The sequence below is a fragment of the Anabrus simplex genome, chromosome 1, assembly GCF_040414725.1.
Source record: "Anabrus simplex isolate iqAnaSimp1 chromosome 1, ASM4041472v1, whole genome shotgun sequence".
Lineage (NCBI taxonomy): Eukaryota > Metazoa > Arthropoda > Insecta > Orthoptera > Tettigoniidae > Anabrus > Anabrus simplex.
In genome coordinates this window covers 1,469,126,497-1,469,147,488 of record NC_090265.1, presented here as the reverse complement: position 1 = coordinate 1,469,147,488, position 20,992 = coordinate 1,469,126,497, and positions in this window count along the sequence as shown.

Sequence of the window (20,992 nt, the reverse complement as noted above, 5' to 3'; positions counted from 1 at the left end):
CTTTTTGCTTTCGTTGTGTCAGAAAGCAAGGTGAGATTTCTTACGTTTTCCAGAGAACGTCGCTCCGCGTCTTCAGAAGAAATCTCTAATAATGATGTTTTGAATTTCAGAAATTAAAGACATTAATTCAAAAGTTCATTATTACAGTCTTACTCGTAACAGATGATTTCTCTTCTGCAAAACGTAAAGAATTTCATCTTTGTCTTACGGAAAAATACTAAAAGCTTAATAACACGTCTGTATTGTCAAAAACATATCAGATGTAAGGCTTTTCAGGCGTTTGCTCCATTAACCAGCGTTTCGTCTTAGGTCTGACACTAGACTCATCAGAGTGGGATGTGTCAGACCCTACCCACTGACGCTGGGGTGTATGCAGGTGAACTTATCAGAAGCCCTTATAAGAGGCACAGTCTGACAACTGCATACTAAATTTTTCATTCGGAATTGCTAGGCGGGAAATAATTCCATTGTGGAGATTTGTCTCCCGTATGCAGTTGTCAGACTGTGCCTCTTATAAGGGCTTCTGATAAGTTCACCTGCATACACCCCAGCGTCAGTGCGTAGGGTCTGACACATCCCACTCTGATGAGCCTAGTGTCAGACCTAAGACGAAACGCTGGTTAATAGAGCAAATGCCTGAAAAGCCTTACATCTGATATGTTTTTGACATTTTTGATATGCTCTATTGGTGAAAAATATCTAATTCCCTCCATGGGAATTCAGAATTTTCCACGTCTGTATTGTCCAATAACGTATTGTCCGAAAAAAACATTTGGTGATATGTCATCTCCCTAGTGCTGGATCGGTAGACCTCGGTTATCTTCGAGATTCGTATTGGCAACCTCTGACACAAAAAATATGAATTGATTATGCATCGCCGTGAGACATCTGGCGGTATAATTGGAACACTTTAAATACTGTAGTTCTTTACACAACAAAGTCAAAATATAGGTTAAGCTTGAACATGAGTAAGGGAAATCAAAATAGATCACAGGAACAACCTAGAACTCCTACACTGAAACGACGGCATAGAAAATTCGTATCGATCGATTATACTGTCGATTCAATTCAGATTTCCTTTCCATTCAGTGGCAGTATTACCGGAATCATTGCAGCTCCCTCCTTACACTTTAACCTCATAAAACGAAGTGTCACTAAACGTTTTGCAGATAGTACCTGTTTTATGAAATACTGTCTACACTAGATGAATTTTGACATAGTAGACCTCAATAACGGGGCGGCCTGGCCGAGGCGGTAAAGGCGTACTCGGTTCGTCCGGAAGGACGTGGGTTAGAATCCCCGTCAGGAAGTCGTAAAATATTTAAGAAATGGGATTTCCACTTCCGGATGTTCATATGGCCCTGCGGTTCACGCAGCCTACACCAATAATGAGTACCAGGTTAATTCCTGGGGGCAAAGGCGGCCGGTCGTAGAGCTAACCAATCTACCCCATCAAGTGCCGAGGTTACAAACAGTGGAAGCCTTTACCTTCCACCACTCCCAGGGCCTTCATGGCCTGTACGGAGATGACTTTGACTTTGAAACCTCAATAAGCTCGGGAAATCTTAGTCGTCTTTAATATCATGTAATATTTGACAACACTGGTCATCTCTCATGATTTTCCAATTCTGAAAATTCTGAGGCTAGCAGTATGGTGGTGTATCTGAATTTTCTGCTAATACTGTCCCTTACTATTATTCATCCGATATCCTCATACTCGACCTCCGGGTCCTCCAGAAGTGATTGTCCATGTTTTTCTAATTCACTTCTTTTTCTGCTTCACCCTGGGCGTTATTCTCGTTCAGATGCGGGGTTTTCTAATCTAAACAATATCATCCTTTTCATTCTATACGGGAGACAAGTACACAACTCATATCATCTGCAGGCAGTCCAACCAACAATTCTTCGGTCCAATAGGGCTAAGCCGAAATGCAACTTTTTAAATGGACTCCACGATACTTCTTGCCACTGTCCATACCAGCGTATGATTGCCTCTCTCATCATGTCTTCAACGCTGGTAACTTTATGAGTGCTTCGGAAATCTTCACATGGTCCAGACATGTTTTCCTGAGACTATCGTAGCATCTTCATTCCCAATTCATTTTATTAGCAATATTACCATATAAATTACAGAATTTTCTTAATGTTTGATTCGCACTGTTTCCACAGGGCAGTAAAAATTTTCTAGGAAAGTTGTCCATTCACAAGTAAATTTGTATACAATTTGCCTTACGTCGCACCGACACACATAGGTATTGTGGCTAGGAAACGCCTAGGAGTGAGAGGAACCAGCCGTGGTCTTAATTATGGTACAACCCCAGCGTTGGACAAGCGCGCAAATGGAAAACCAGGCGAACCGTCGTTCAGGTCTAAGGTTCTAACCTGCTATATCCCGGATGCAAGCCCATGGCTGCGCGTCCCTAACCCTCATGGCCAACAAGCTGGTACATACATAAGTGATGAAGTAAATAATATATAACTTACGACGGGGAAATTCTCTGTGCTTGGCTATTATCCAGAAAATTTCGGTGGAACTCATAAGATCATCCAATAATAATAATAATAATAATAATGATAATAATAATAATAATAATAACAATCGTTTTATATATATACAAATCACACCACCTGTCTTTCTCCCTGTATGTATATACTGTATGAATTTGTATGTGAATTTCATTGTTGCACAGAGGAATTCTCAAGGAAAGTTTACGTGTATAACATATTGAACTAAAGTGAAATGAAACCGAGATGTAAAGATTCCTGAGAAGAAATTTGAAGCAAAAAATGACGCCAGCGAGATTTGTTATGGGTTTATGCAGCCTAAAACTTTAGAGCTGTCCAGAATCTAAGCAGATGTGTATCGTGGAGCATAAAATAATCTATAGAAGTATCCCAGGTATCACACATCTATCCTTCAAGTTTCGATCACAATTACAGTTTCGATGTTTTTAACGGCAGTAATCATATGTTATGAACGGGAAGAAAATCCTAACTCAAGAACCGCTGGACAAACGATTATCTGGTTTTCACTATTGTCTGGAGATTGTCGCGCGAAAGGATTTCGTGCAATAAACATTGAACTGTGATCAAATTAAACGGAGCAGAACCGGTGTCTCCAAAACAACCCAAAGAATGTGATGGCACGTGAGTAACATTTCGGCTTACGCTGCCTAACTGTTCAAGATAAGCGTAAACAGCGAGTAGAAGAATTATCCAGCATAAAATGTTCTACACGGAAGTTCAGGTGAGGGCGGGGTTTATATATCTCTCTTTACAATGTCGCTCACAAGAACAGATTATGTATTTCGATGGCCTAGTTTTAATTTTAGTTGTGTTGATGTTTCAGTGTGTAAAGGAAAATGAACATTAACCTTTAAAACTGGTCCCGCCTCCCAGCCACACATGGATATGTAGTCGTACTAAAAAATTAATTGTGTTCATTTTTCTATGTTTAAAGGTAAATGAACCTCACCGTTCCGTACTGTAGAAATGTATGTTTGCATGACGTATTCACGCACTCCTACAACATAGGAAAAGTAACATAACATAAATTCTTCTGATGGACTGAGGCGTGATCAGACCTAAGAAATGTATTGGATACGACGAGTATAGTCGGACACGAGGTATTATAATTAGGCCATCGATTTCTTAAAAGTAGAAACCCTGCACTAGATATGGATGGGCATCCTCTAGAATCGTCTTCACACAGTTTAAGAGCTTTAAATAGAGTAATATTCATAAAAAAAGGGAACAGGTTGAAACACTACAGATGGGAAGTTCATATTAACAGTACATGTTCATTAGTATGTTCTGCAGAAACGATTAGCAGTTCAGTCACCTAGGTTAAGCATGTGTCCTGTTGCCTAGTAGGGACTGGGTCCTGCATGGGCATTGTTAACTTGATTCGTGATGGCACCGGCGCTCATAAGGCCCGAATTGCGTCCTGGCGTATAAACATCCATGCTGCATTCACCTGGTTCCACAGTTCATCTGTGGTGGTTGGCATTAGGTCACAGCGCCGCATCTGTCATTTCACCATATCCCACGCATGTTCAACTAGCGACAAGTCCGGTGATCGGGCGAGCTAGGGCAACAGTACGACATCCTGTGACGACAAAAAGGCACGTGTTAGTGCACCAACATGTGGTCGCGCATTGTCGTGCTAAAATATGGAGTCTGGGGTGTCGTGCAACTAGGCTATGGCTACCGGTTACAGGATGTCATTCACATAGGTCAAACTGGTCGCATTGCCCTGGACACGCATCAACTGTGGTTTGTGGTTGTATCCAAAATGCTCTAAAAGTGCCTGATACAGATACAAAAGAAATTTATGAACCTGTGTCAAAAGGTCTGAAAAAAAAATATTTCCACTTTCAATATATGTAATTGAATAGCCTAGAACAAGCAATACCATCAACACGTATTTAGTTCTGAAAGCTTTTAAAAACAGATTGCAGACCTTCAATATTGACAATACTAAAAACTTGATGAATCCACAATATTTCCTTACCTCTATTGAATATAATGTGTTTCAGTTGATTAATGATAATCTAAAGATTCACAGTGGTTTTAAAGTGAATATGTCATTATTCTGCGACTTTAAATTACCCAATAACAATCATGGTAAAACATTTCAATTTCAGTCATATAATCATACCATTACTTATGAAAACGTTATTAAAATATTTTAAGAGTGCAAAAAGAGATATATTAGCAAATGTAGTTGCCACACATCAGACAATATTATAAATCGTTATTCATTTATACCGGTATATGAAATTTTTTGTCAACATAAACATTGAATAACTATTATTTCTGTTACCAGGAAATTTCAGGTGGCAGAAGTTATTTATTAATAAATGACGATAACACAAGTAAATTCTCGTATAATTAATATAATCGCCCTCAAAATTTAAAAATGATTTGGGGGCCCAGATATGGACAACAGAATTAGCTGAATATTTTAATCACTAATGAGATTTTATGTTTTTATATGCTATTTCATTATATGTTAGACCCATTTGCGAGACGGGGCATGAATTTGCAGGATTTTAAAAAGTTCATTCCTAATAAATGGAACCAGTTATCGATATCCAAAACAACTAACTCGTTTTCAATAGTAAGCAAGTGTATGTGATTGTGATGAAGAAAAGGTAAAGCTAAAGATGATGCAGAGATATTAAAGTATAGAGACATTAAAAAAACCATTAGAAATTTTTTTGATGAAGATGATCGTGTTATATTAGGAAATATCAAGGGCGTCTCAGAGACACCCTTAAGAGGTAATGAAAAAAATATTTTAATCAATGAATCTGGTCTGTATGATCTAGTTAGGAGTTAGAAACTATATAAAAATAAGAGAAATTATGTTCAATTTCTCAATAATAAAAATTGTCTGAAAATTTTATATTAATGAAAATCATTATGATAAAATAGAAGCAGTTTTCGATAAATAAAACAATAAACTTGCCTTTAATAATAAATATGTATATATGATTATTGATGAAGAAAATAATCCATGCTTTCAAGGAAACGATAAAGCTAGAATTTTAGAGTATAAAAACCCAAGACAAACCTTTTATGATAATATAGGTAACAACACGGAGTGAAAAATAAAATATAATTTGAATATTATAAAGACTGTCTCTTTAAATATAAGGAGCAATACAGAACAGTAAATCAGATCAGAAGTGAGAAACATGAAATATATACTGTGGAATTATAGGTAAAATGGTACAAAAATATATTGAGAATTAAGCGTAAATCAATGACTTACATCTTATAATATGCAATCAAATATTATTTTTATTAATGAATCAGCTCTTTGTACTGTAAACTCATATCTAGATCTAAAATGTCAACTGCTTAAAAATTTACAGATTGAGTCACTAAGGGACTTTTACCGTAGTGGAGTTAGAACACGAACTTGTAAAAAAATGAAAATTAATTACAAATATATAAAATAACCATTGAGTAATTTTGATTTAGAAAAATTATTTAAAGAATTAAAGGTAAAATATTTTTATAAATATTTCTATGATTGATGAATACCTAAAAACACTCATAAAAATGATTCAGTAATTGTTAATTTAGATATTACTGATCTTCTTGGTACTCACTGGATTTGTAATTTGAAAATAAATAATATGTTTGTTTTTGATTCGTTTGGAGGTAATAAACCTAAACAATTAGTTAAATATCTAGGGTAAAACAATTTGTTTTATAATACACAAAGAATTCAAACTGTTTATGAATATATGTGGGCATTTGTGTATTTTTTATAAAATGGGAATAAAATTTAAAACGGTTTTAATATTATAACAAGAGATGTAGATGATAAAATATGCCTTTTTTATCTAAAGAAAATATTGATAAAGAATCCAAAATTTATTAGAATTAATATATAATACTAATGATAATGTTTTAAAAAGGAAGATGTTATAGGTAACAACACGTATTGCGTATTATATTGTTCCGTATTGCTCCTTATTATTAGAGAGGCAATATTTATAATATTAGTCGTTATGAAAAATAATATTGAATTCTTAGGTTACCAAATTTAATAAGGAGATTTTATGAAGAGAAAGATATAGATGATCATTTTAAACCTTTTATATCTGAGGATAAATTAAATGAAAAATCAAAATATTATCAGATTCAATAAAAACTGTAGATGATAATGCTTATAAAATGTCTGATATACAGTAGATGTTAATTTTCCTTCAATATTCATTATTTATACCTTTTGGCTTATATGTAATTGGATTAGTTAGTGAAACGTCTATATTTTAGAATAATTCAGTATAAGCTTATTCAAATATTTTTTTTATTTTACTTATTCGAACTTTATGAAAAATTTTATATTTTGTCTTCATGGAAAATGTTTTCTAACATTCGTTTCTTATTAATTTGATTTACTACTTTTAGTTTCATTTTTGTGCTATGCGTTGTATTTATCTACTATTTAATTTAGATAAAATATCAATCCATTTATAATTACCTTGAATATAAATTTATTTCCACATTTATCTTTTAAATTTCTATTAAATCATTCTACAACTGAAGATTTTATTTCTGAATAAGTTGAATAATGATTAATATTATATTCCTGCATTACATTTTAAACTTCATTACTAAAATATTCTTTACCGTTAACAGTTTGCAGTGTTTAGGAATTCTGTCATTAAAAATAGTTGTGAAAGGTTTAACATTATTTTAACAGCTTTATCTTTAACGGGAATAGCCCAAGAATATTTTGAAAAAACATCAATAAATGTCAATAAATATTTATATCCATTATTAATTTTAGATATATCTTTTAAGTTTCATGAATCCATTTCTCCTAAATCGGCTTGCAATAGTTCATCGATATCATAAGTTATAAACTTTTGTCTTGGAAGAAAATTTCATTCATTTATGAAGTTCAATGATTATTTCTTCTCTAATTTCAATTTTCGAATTTTCTTTTACAAATCTGTTTTTCTCCTCCATTATCATCCATAGCTTTTATTGAATCTGATATTTTTTGGATTCTTCATCAAAATTTTCTTTGGGTAAAAAATCCTTAATTTTACCATTTTAGGGGCAAACGAAGAATATTTATAGTTACCTTAGAGCAGAAACAGGTTCCAAAAAGACAGTCCATGGTTCTGTGATTAAAGGGATTAAATTGTGGCACTCACCATAATTAGAATGTAATTCCCACTAATCTGGAGGTCTGCAGTTTGGTACAGTGGTTTCCTAAAATCTGATTAGGAAAAGTACACATGTTCTATTCCGGTATTTTTTGATAAACGGAATAATATTTGGGTAAATACTCTAAACTCACTACCACAAAATTACACTTCATCCGCAAATATAGATGGCTGAAATTCTTTCATGACTTTTATTTAAGGTAATTAAAAATTAAGGGTGTTTCATTCTGATATTTTATGATGAAGTGTGTGAAATGTGTTCAAATTCCCATATTACAATATTTAATTTCCACTCTTCCCACGATGCTAGAGAGCTGCAATGTGGAACAATGCGCCGTTCCCGCGTCCAGGTCGAGTCGCATGAGATCCAGGCTAGCTCAAATAAAATCACATTTCTCGCTATTCAAAGTTTATGGGCTATACTTTCCGCATTAGAAAAAAAATCACCTATTTATGCTAGTGGAAATACCTAACTTACGCAGAAGACGTCTCCTACCCGTATTCCTTGTTAGTTTCTACCTCCGTCTTATCACTTACATCTAGGCATCTATTCTAGAAGTCATTAAAAGAATGGCTAAGTTTTACTATGCGTCGCTTCACCGGTAAAACGTTGTATCCAACAATACTCTTCCTATCCATTATTCTCCTTAAGACTGGTCACGCCTCCCAGCCACATATGGATACGCAGTCCATCAGAACAATGTCCGTTGTGTTCGTTTTCCTATGTCGACGATTAAACGAAAATGAACCTTACATGCATTGTACACTAGGAGTGCGTAAATACGTAATGCAAACGTACATTCCTACACTACGGTACTGTAAGGATCATTTTCCTTTACACAGGGGCATAGGAAAATGAACACAACAAAATTTGTTCTGATGGACTGCATATCCATACGTGGCTGGGAGGCGTGACCAGTCTTAAGGAGAATAACTGATAGGAAGAGCTTTGTGGAATACAACCTTTTACCTTTCCAGCGTCGTATGCATTATTTATTGAAAATCAAGAAAGGTCTGACGCAAAAAGTTGTCATGAATTCCTCTTTGAAACGTAAGAAGCATTGAGATATCTTCAAATTATCTTAAAATGTTAAGTTGGAAATATTAAATTGGAAATAAAATCTCAAATTGGAATAATTAAGATGAAAACATTACATTAAAGGACATTAATAGAAAAACAGTAGATTGAAAATCTATCTGATTGAAAAAAAACATTAAGATGAAAAAGACATTAGATGCATCTAATTGAATGAATGAAAATTACATCGAATCACAACATATACACTGTCGTAGATTGAGAGTCATTAAATGAGGGACGCAGCCTCCATACTTGGTTACGAATAAATTAAATTAGAATCACATATTTCATTATATAAATTCTTGTGAAATTATTCCGAAAATCCTACTTGCTTTCATCTAATATTCGTTAATTCCTGGCAATGAAGTAACTTTGCTCGATTCAACTATTTGTGCTCAAATACACAACCAGATTGACATGAGAAAATGTCTTCAGAAATATTTAAAACAGTTAATGTGTATCACACTTTTCAAAGACGTTCTCAAATTTCTTGGTATATCATCTTATAGAGACAAAGATAACCCCTTTAAGTCATTATATTCTTTAAAATATTATGATCAAACATCATGTCTAAAAATTACGCAAATTGTTCTCTTATTTGAGAGCATTAATTAATTCAAGTGCATATCTATGTCATAAAGTTGTGCTATCAAGTGTATCTGACCATCACGCAATCAAATCATACCGTAATTGAATGGTATATCTTGTGATAAGACTCTACTTACTACCAACAACCCTCATTTGTGAAGGTAAGTCACCAGTGATATCAGATAATGTATTGGAGTAAACTTCAAAGCTTCCCTAATATGTGATAAAGTTCTTACGATAAGAAGAAACACATGGATGTAGGCTAATTTCATATTATCTTCCTCATCGGAAACTATTTGATGATCTACAATTAAAATATCAACATACGAACGTCACTGAGATCGTATGCTACACAACATATGGCTTATTCGAGGATCAACGGTCGATTGAATACAAATTATATTCATTTATCATCTCAAAAATACGCAACTTACTATATCCTAAACTTACTAATACTATCCTCATTAATATAAACTATGACCTTACTTACGGTGAACAATAATCATCACCAACATTAATCATCATAACCTCACATCATTATTTACATATAAAACCATCACTTCACATTATCTATCTCACGAAACACTTCACATCATAGGAAATGCATTAATTCATTCCAACTCGACGTATATCTAACTGTCATCATTGACCGTTCACCTGACTACATCGTCATAGTCTCAATCTTTTAATAATTCCGTAAAACATTACCATATCCTTCTATTTAGCAATCATATCCTACATACGATCTCATTTCCACTATTATTTGATGTCATGAGTTCTCACATAAGCCTAGTATTTATCGCAACGTCGTATAAATTTCACCAAGAGATAAAAATTTAACCTCCTTTCATATTACATTGACAGCATTACGAACGGGTCGTTTCACTATCACTGGTTGACTACATCATATACATGTATTTGACGTTTAGGTCCGATGAATACCCATCGACCTTTAACCTAACTATGTAATTCGTCTTCCCACATATAATCATTTCACAGACATTAATTAGAATAGCACTTTGAAAAATAAATACATTTTCACTTATAGCATTGACTTAAAGAAAGTTACCTTTGCTCTGATTCCCCCGTAGTCATCTCATGTCCGGGTGGATGGACATACGGGCACAGGTCACGGCATCCCTCATCTGTTTGGGAACATCTGGGACTGTCTTGGCTGGTTATTGGTCCTTATGGGCTGGAAACGTCATTCCGTGTCGCCATAACCTAGGTAGCTTCGCCTCCATTTCCTTAGTGCATGCTGCTGGTCTCTCGAACAATCGGGACAAAACAAGACGTCAGTTTGGTTAATGTCGTCATCTTATGGATATGCTTTTCTACAATCTGAATATGGTATAGGAATATTGCTCTTTAGAAAATTGATCTTGGAAGTATTCTAAAATTTGCAATGCGTAGAAATGAATATTCCAATGGAATTACGGAAATATGTGTATAAATATATTCTTCTCCTCACTCTCCCTGTCGATATTACAGCTACGTAGCCTCTTGGAATTGATTGTATCGGCTAATACATCGTCTTGGGTAGATATCGTGACGTAGCAATGTGGAAGTGTTTATATTGCAAAAGTACAATTTAATTTCACGGAGTGAAATATTCTTGAGCGCTAATACTTCGTAAAACAGTTTGTGGATCAAGATTTCCCTATATTTTATGATGAGTATTTTGATAGAACGATGTTTTCCTTCCTCTTTATTACGTCCGTGATGTTCTCCTTCTGTGCGAATCGAATGTTTTTTTTGATAAGAACTCTGAACAACTCTGAACAATCTTCTCACGTCTTTCTCTTCCACCGCCTTCTAGGCTCCTTTCTCGTCGAGCGCTTGACAAAAACATTACTCCTTCGGCTCATAGTAGTACTCTGACGCTTTATTATCAACGTTCTGATGACTTGAACTCCATTTTCGTTCCAATTAGATCATGTTGGGAACAGTGAAATGGCACAACACATATTCTCATAACCTAATGAAATATGTTGTGAATAAAGGAATGAAATTTATGTTACAACCCTAATCAACTAGGTCACTAATTTGCCACATTCTCGCCAAGCCAGAGGGCTAAAATTTGGCACACTTGTTCCTTAGAAGATATTAAAAATGTTCCAATGTGGCGTTTTGTGTTTAATGGGGTGAAACTGAGGTGCGCAAACCTAAAATTCGATATCACTAATTCTCGCGCTTCACAAGTACCTAATCAACAATATTACTGATATTTGTCCCACACTTAACACAACGCTATAGGACTGAAAATTTTTTTATAGGATAATTAATAACAGTTGTAAGGATGTTTATATCCGATATGGTGTCATATTGATCCTTAAAATCCTTACAAGCGTTTAGATATTGATAATAAGGTATGTTTGTTCCAAAAATGCCCTTGAAATAGTATAGCAATCACTTTGGCCTCCATGGATGCTTCTATGAGGAAATATGAACACCAGCATTTAAAATATATAATTACGTTTTAATAAGCCCCTCTGAGAGATAGTAGAATTCTGTAGTTTATATTTTCGTTGACTTAGGTAGGCGCTTGTCGTGTCTTTGTGAGTTGATGGGAGTTTCTTGAAGCGATGTATGGCATTTGGGAGTAGTGGGAAGGTGGGGTGATATTATAAGTCAGTCGTGCTCAGACGTTAACGTGGACATTCGTCCAAACGCCGTTGCTCGTTTCACGTGTAGCAACTGTGCTTTTTCACATCCAGCCGCTTTTCTTTGTAAGCGATATGAACGACAGTATCATCTTCCCGTTTTCTTTGATACCAAATGGGACCTAATAAGCGCGCGGAATAATGCGATGTATCATCCGAAGAACGGACATTCACCTAGTGAAAGAAACAAATGTCAGTATATACACAAGAAATACTTCCAAAGTTTACTTGACGTGCCATGAACATTTTTCAGAATTGATTTGGCAGGAAATCATATTTTCACTGATTATAAAATAATCTCATTCAGTGTTTTCATAGAGGTTCTCCCACAGTGTAAGCTGGCTCTGTCTTTCATTTCAGACAAATTTTGTGGTGTAAGGTCCAGAGAGAAGTTCTAGTATCACTTTACATTAAGAAGATAAAGTGGAATTACGTGACAAATTCCACGCTGCTATTACACTGGGTTTTATGCCATATGACGCATATTGTGATTTGCAAGATATCAAGGGAATCTTCTAATTGATAAGACGGATAATTCACATCATATACAGCCGATATTTCAACACCTCGAGGGGAACCACGTACCTGGGGCCGGGCTGAGTGGCTCAGTCGGTAAAGGCGCTGGCCTTCTTACCCCAACTTGGCAGGTTCGATCCTGGCTCAGTCCGGTGGTATTTTAATGTGCTCAAATACGGCAGCCTCGTGTCTTTAGATTTACTGACACTTAAAATATATCCCCTGAGACTAAATTCCGGCACCTCGGTATCTCCAAAACCGTAAAGGTAGTTAGTGGGAAGTAAAACCAATAACATTATTAAGTACTTGGTCGCCACAGAGATCATGCTCGCCGAAATACCCTATTCCCAATGGAGGTGTGGAACTGATTTCAAAGTGTTTTTACCGGGACTGCCAAGGACCACGAATTCCATTGAAAGCTGAAATTATAGGCTATATCATTTAATTGGCAAGCCACAAAATTCCTTTACGTAAATCCTAGATAGCCATTACATTTCCCGTCAGATTCTTTGGCTCGAAAGTGGCGTCTCCCCAAAATAAATAAATAAATAAATAAATAAATAAATAAATAAATAAATAAATAAATAAATAAATAAATAAATAAATAAATAAATAAATAAATAAATAAATAAATGCTGCAATGACCATCGAATTGTGCATTCTGTAGATCATTATTTCGAATATATAAAGATAATTGCCCACTATTTGAATGAACTGGGTCATTACTTTACTGGAATTGCTCTCTAAAATTATGAGGAAATCGGTTACATTATACTACTTAAACTTTTGAAAAAGTTAATTTGTGCTATAATTTTAAACGTAATAGCTATATTATTGGTGTCAAATAATATGGGTACTAAGTGTATTATGGAACCAATAGTCTGGGAAGAATAGTAGTAATTTCGTTTCACTCTGTTTCTTTCACCCACATAAATTTCCCTGTCTGCATCAGACCTTGTTTGGAACAATTTCTGCTTCACATTTTATAACGTTTACAGGCTGCCCTCACTTCATCATATTCCATTGAGATGCTCTCTTCTTCCCATCTCTATACACAATTCTTCCTAGACATGTCCTTGCTGTTTCAATTACAGCATCGCTGTATGCCAACCACTCTCTTTCTATATCCTGAAACTGCTTACTGTCTATTGTTTGGAAATTTTTCACTTATCATATCCATGTACTTCTGATGTACTCCTCCTGGAGATTCTCCACTATCTCCCGATTAGAAGTCAAATTCGGTTGTGATATAGTCTACTTCACATCCAATGTCTGTCTCCCGTGCATAGCTGTGAATAACATTATACATGGAAAATATATTCGTAACTGCTAATCTCATACTAGCGCGCAAATCTAGCAACCGCTTCCTATTACTATTAGATGCCGTTCACCGACATTTACTCGTCACGTCATTGTCTTCAATTCTACTTCCAACTCTCGCACTAAAATAGCTCATTATGCAATCCTATCTTGCTGTTGATCCTGACTACAATGCAACTCAGTGATTCACAACACTTGTCAACTTCATCCTCATCTTCACCCTGACATAGTGAATATGACATAATTCTCATCCTAATTCCTCGAAAACCATTCGCTCATTTACGTGCCTAACATAAATTGTTCTGGGGATTTCTTGGCTCACAGAGGTACAAGAAGCGTGAGTGGTGAATGGGTGGAGAAGTAATTAACAATAGCAGAATATAACACAATAAATTTGGTAATTTTATTTCTTTCCTTTTTTTTCTGAGTCGTCCTGATTTGGGGATTTTATTTCCTTCCTTTTTTCTGAGTTAAAAATTGGAGAAATAGAAAATATGAATGATCAACAACGATATATTAACAATATTAATGAGCTAGTCAGCTCCAACTACTCAGGTACAAACACTTTAGAGAATTATCAACGCGATAATTTACACAGAAATAAGACTAATTGCTCCAAACAGGTACAATGTTCAACAAGAGCATGTTTTTCTCCAGTCACTTGCATCGCCTAGGAGTTTTATAACCTGCTGTTCGTAAAATTAACTTCACCCCACAAACTATTATCTAATGAGCAGGGGTATGATTGCCCATACTAGTGGCCTTAACGTGAAAAGAAAAGGTTGAAGAAGATTGGCCTGTAAACAAAAGCATAGGACAATAAATCCTTGCCCTTTCTCTCCACATAGAAATGTTTAAAAACTCTCACTGATACAGAGGCTAAGCCTATTCTACAGAGGGGTGACTGAATGAAGAACATTAAATGTCAAAGTAGTGTAAAGAAATATTGAGGTTTAGAACTATTCGTCACCCCATTCCAGTTTGAATGGGAATTAACCGAGGGTAATCACTCGTTGTTCCCTTATTTTATATTATTACCAGTAAGGAATAGGACAGTGTACTCAGACTTGCTGAAATTATACATTTCCAGAACACTTGCAGAAGTCCTTACTAAATTCAGACCCGGTACCTCCAGTCATTTATGGCCTCCCAAAAGTAAACGAGGATGACGTGCCACTAAGGCCAATCGTGAGTGCCATTGGTTCTGCTACCCATGAGTTAGACCGCTATATTTCATCACTCCTACAGCAAGAAACAGGGAAGACAGAACATCACATTAAAGATTAGAAACATTTCTTGCAGAATTTACGTGAACTACGGGTGGACGAAGGTGACATCCTGGTAAGCTATGATGTTACGTCACTTTTCACTAATATACCTGTAGAAGAAACGCTTGCTTACATCTGAGTCTGAGGACTTGACCAATCCGGCAGCAGTTTGTTTAAAATCTACTTACTTCTACTACAAGCACGTAAACTCCGGCTCAGGAACACCTCTGCGGAGGTTCGGACCAGCCTTCGGGCAGAATAACCCTTACCTTACCTACTAAGAAGGGAATTATTACGAACAGACAGAAGGAGCAGCAATGGGTTCACCTTTGTCACCAGTGGCTGCTGACATTTTTATGGAACACTTTGAGTCTACTGCATTAACAACAGCGCCATTGAAACCTAAGTGCTTCTATCTTTACGTGGATGACACATTTTCGATCTGGCCACATGAAAGGGAAACATTAAACGAATTTCTGGAGCACCTAAATTCCACTAACAGTAAGATCAAGTTCACAATAGTAGAAAATGAAGGTAAATTACCTTTTCTTGATGTGTTAGTATACAAGAAGAACTATGGTACACTAGGCATGCAATGTACAAGAAACCTACACATTCTGAAAGATACCTTCATAAGTCTTCACATCACCACTCCTCCCAAAAAGCAGCTCTCCTTCGAACGTTATATACTAGGATGAATCGTGTTGCGGACAGTGATAACCGCTCGAGTGCATCGAGAGAACTGACAACATCCATGAAGAAAAACGGCTATACATCAGGAGACATGACACGAGCTATGATGATCAAGGAGCCTAACTTAGATAGTACCAACCAGGACTACAGCGAAAAGAAAAAAGTATTCCTTCCTTACGTGGCAGGTATAACTGACAGAATAGGGCGCATTCTTAAGAATTACAATATAATTCCAGTTTTCACCGCAGACCGGAAGCTCAAATCCCTGTTTCGTCCAGTCAAAGAAAACTACATCTTGAAACACCTGGCGTATATGAAATTCCATGTGGTTGTGTTGTTCATATGTTCTCATGACAAAAAGGCTTTTTAACACCAGGGTGAAAGAGCATATCAGGTCGGTAAAGAATGTCGCTCTTTCATCCTCCACGGAGAACGCTATAAGCCAGTCTGCCATAGCAGAACATTTCTACAGTACAGATCATGAAATCCTCTTTGATCAGGCGAAGGTCATCGCGCCTCTAAAAGACTTCTATGCTCGTCTTGTGAGGGAGGCCATAGAGATAGAGATGCGCCCAAATAATATCAACAGGGAAGACGGCTTCAAGTTATCAAATACATGGAGACCTGTACTGCAGAAATACATGCATAACACCACCATGGCACAGCGGGACGCACTCAAACTGTCGACAGAGGGCGGTGAATCAGTATCTTCCCTCCCAACCACCACAGCACAGCGCCACGATCCTTGAGTCCAGTCAGTGGGGTAGGCCGTGGATAGTAAGGGCATGACTTCCACGTTCCTTCGGAGAATTTCTTCGCTCACTGTCGGAGGATAAACTTCACATGGCCTGATGAAGGCCAATGCAATTTGGCTGAAAGGTTGGCTTTATTATTATTAAATATATATATATATATAAATATATATATATATATATAGTGGCTTTAATCCAGTTCATTTAATTCTTTATGTTAATACAATGAGTCATGAAAACCTACGTTCATTAATAAATAAAAGAGGTTTGAAACTTTCCCCTCAAGCTATCTGGCGGAGCCATCGCACTTTATGAAAATTCTGCCAATACCTTGCTTTGCTTGGCCTTGCAAAAGCCGCCCACTACCCTTGCCTCCGTTAGGAGACGCCGCAATCAGTAAAATGGAACGGTAAAGATGACAACACGACCCTAAAGCGCCCAGCTTTGACAGAGTTTCGAGGGGAAGTTTCCAGAACTCTTTACAGATAGGCTGGATTCCTGTACACACCATCAATTTTAACTGGTTAGCGAAAATATACATACATTTCTAATTGGTTGATTACTATTGATGAAGGATCCAGCAGAAGTGTTGACAACTTTTACACATTTATAAAACAAACTTCAAAACTTAAGGTTTTCCCCCTGTCACAATACAAATTTCTTAATAAATTCATTAGGGTTCGACTCGCTAGGAGGAGCTGCAACACCAGTGACAGAGATATCTAACGGTTAAAAACACAAGTATCTTGCAAAACATCAGTTCAAGATAGATTACATATGGGTAGATGGCCTTAAAGAAGGCGCGCAGTATAATGGCCGGAGAAGGTGTACCCCCGGTACAGGAACTATGATGATTTCGATAGTATCCCTGATGAACTACGTAGGTACTACTTATTACTACTTCTTACGTATTATCCCAAACTCCGCCCATTCCCTTTTAACATCAGTTAAGAACAATTTGTTATCTCTCCTTACCAGGTTTTCATTTACTCCTAACATATCCACCATCTTTGCTTTAGCAGCCAGATCGACGTTATTTCTTCCATAAGCTCTATTAATATTGATAGCTTCCCATCGAATTCCATATCGGTTCGCCAAGTTGTTTCCGAAGTGTTCCTGGCCTATAAGTTATGGAAGTGGGATCCTTGCTCCCATAGGACCGATGATTTCTCAAAATTTTCGGGGGCTCGGTAAATTATGTAAACCAGATTGATATCTTAAATTAAGCCTACACATAGTCGCATAGTCGCAGTATCCCATCTAACGGGGTGGGGACCATCGGCGGATTGTATAGTTCTGGCCGCCTGTGCACAAGAAAAGCCAAGACACAGAATATGTTTGAGATGCCGACACCGATTCCATAGCAACTGATATCCCGACTCTCAGAACCACCACTCAGCCGTTCTTCATGGTTCCCGAACTAGCACACGACTAGAGTGACCCGCACCACGAACCATGTGTAAACATTTAATGGATAAAATTTTCTATGAAAAATTTCATTAGATCACGTGTGTATAAGAAAGCTCTCAACTAAACCGGTACATGTTTTCACATCTTCGCACTTATGAAACAAATTAGTTTGTAAATCTCCATTTTAAAACAATGATAACTACAGAATGATATTTCTGTGCAAATTCAATCAATGTCAATAAACTGCAGTTAACAACATTCCAAATTCTATTTCGGAAATATAATAATTCATAATGACAGATTAATGACTGATAACAACAAACGTAACCAGCTGCGTATATTTAACAGTAATGAGCTCTATAAGTATGTTTTTCGAGTCCAGACTTACCCAAGCTTTATTACAATTTATTTCACTGCATTAGTTAAAACTGGTCCATCTCTGTTCAACTTTGTGCTATTTTTATGCCTGGTCACCACGGTAGTCACGGCGTCACGGCTTTAAGGTTTTACACCGGTTTTAGGTTCAGAATATTGGTCAGCAGGGTAGTAGGGGTAGTTGATATAATTTGTGTGATGTCAGAAGGCAGCGGACTTGAACCAGAAAAGCTATATCGCAAGGTCGTCACAATACAGCATATGTGACACACCATTGTCAACACGTCATCTACCGATTTCGATGGCTGCAGTTGCTTAAGTGAGGCTAGTATCCAGTATTCTGGAGATAGTGTGGTCGAACCGCACTGTAGGCAGTCCTGAAGCTGGTTTTCCTTGGTTTCCCATTTTCACACCAGGCAAATGCTGAGGTTGTACCTTAATTAAGGCCGCGACTGCTTCCTTCTAGCTCCCAGCTCGTTCCTGTCCCATCGTCGCCATAAGCCCCAGCATTTGCTTGGTGTGAAAATGGGAAACCACGGAAAACCATTTTCATGGCCGCCGACAGTGGGATTCGAACCCACTATCTCCCGGATGCTAGTTCACAGCCGCGTGCCCCTGACCGCACGGCCAACTTGCCCGGTAATAAGAATTCGTTATTTGCAGTTCATCTAAATTCAAAGTGATACCCCCCTGTGGCTCTACAACCCTTGAAGGGCCTTGGCATACCAAGCAACCGCTGCTCAGCCCAAAGGCCTGCAGATTACGAGGTGTCGTATGGTCAGTACGATGAATTCTTTTGGCCGTTATTCTTTTCTTTCTAGACCGGGGCCGCTATCTCACCATAAGATAGCTCCTCAATTCTAAGCACGTATGGTGAGTGGACTTCGAACCAGTCCTCAGATCCAGGTAAAAATCGCTTACCTGGCCGGGAATCGAACCCGGGGCCTCTGGGTAAGAAGCAGGCACTTTACCCCTACACCACGCGGCCGGCATATTCAAAGCGATACATTGATAAATATAATGCCCATTAACAAGCAAGTCATCCTGTGTACTCCCCTGTATTCAGAGTATAAGGATTAAACTTCGTATGTGCTGAGACAGAGCGCGGACGACGGACGACAGACGACAAAAATAACGGGTGGGAGATAACAATTATTTCACCTTGTAATCAGAGTGAGGAATAGTGAGACAGAGATACCGAAGTTCTATGATCTTGTAACAAACTCCAAACCCGAGAAAGTTTATTCAGCATATTAAGGAAACAAGTCAGGTGGTTGGAACATCTGCATAACTTGTTCACTTTGAATTCTCTCCCTGTGCGATGGCTTGATTGAGGGTAGAGGTCGTACCTGAGGAATCAGAGCACACTGTGTCCTAAAGGTTTCTCTTCAGTTTCCTCTAGGGAGTTCATTAATCGTGGATATAAAGGGCATCATCTTGTTCAGAACTGGAGAAACATCCTAGAAAAAATGCTCAGCATCAATGTACTGGAAATACTCTGAACATCTATGTATGTTTGATTCGGAAATATGCCATCTGATATGGTTCTAGCTTCACTGACATTTGGTCGAGTGAAGTATAGTGCCAAAATTATTATTATTATTATTATTATTATTATTATTATTATTATTATTATTATTATTATTATTATTATTATTATTATTATTATTATTGCAGGTAAGGAAGGCATAAATCCTATAGGCTATGTCAGAAGCAAAATTCTGCTCTCCCCATTTCTTTTGTTATCACTGTACCGAAATGTTTTTGAAGATACAAAACTCAAATGACGCCTGCCTGCCTTCTGAAACGACATAATGCCTAACCCACTGGGTGGAATTTCGCGAAATTTTGCACAAACATTTCCAGAAGGGTCTGTTACGTGTAATATTTCAAAATTTAGACTTGAAAAATTTTAACGTGGCAGGGTGTAGTAAATAAACACATAAACTGGTAACGTTTAGTTTTTACGACTAAGACATTTTCAAAACTACTAGCATATACACTAACATAGACATCCTAGTTCGCGGGTTGCCGGGCTGAGTGAAATTTTCTTGCGCGTGAAATAAATCTTACGGGACAAAATGTCGGTACATCGGCTTCACCGTAAATCGTAAAAGTAGTCGGAGGTATGTAAAACCAATAACAGTTTTAGTTTACAGGTTCTCTGTTCATACTAACACGGTCACAGTAGTGTTACATTTCGCTGACTATTCCACTTACAAATTAATGCAATCGGATTAGTTCAAGTTATGCGTTACACAGTTTCCAAATAAGCACATCTTGCGATATTCGTCGCAGTGCGCACTGTCACCTGTTCTCAGTTGTGCACTCCAACAGTCTCCGTTTAATATCCCATATTATTCAGGGTCAGACTCATGCTGACACAGAACAACGGGGACACATAAACATACAATGGGAGCACAAACCCTCGACTCGACGACTGGACACACTTCAGGACAGTCTACAATGATGACTGTCACACACGAAACACAACTCACGTACTGAACTCTGGAACCCCCCACCCGTCCATCCAACCCCCCCCCCCCCACACACACACACGCACGCGCACGAGCTCTACCGGTCACAGGAGGACTCCAGAGTTCTCTGGATTCGAAATGTTCTGGACTAGTAT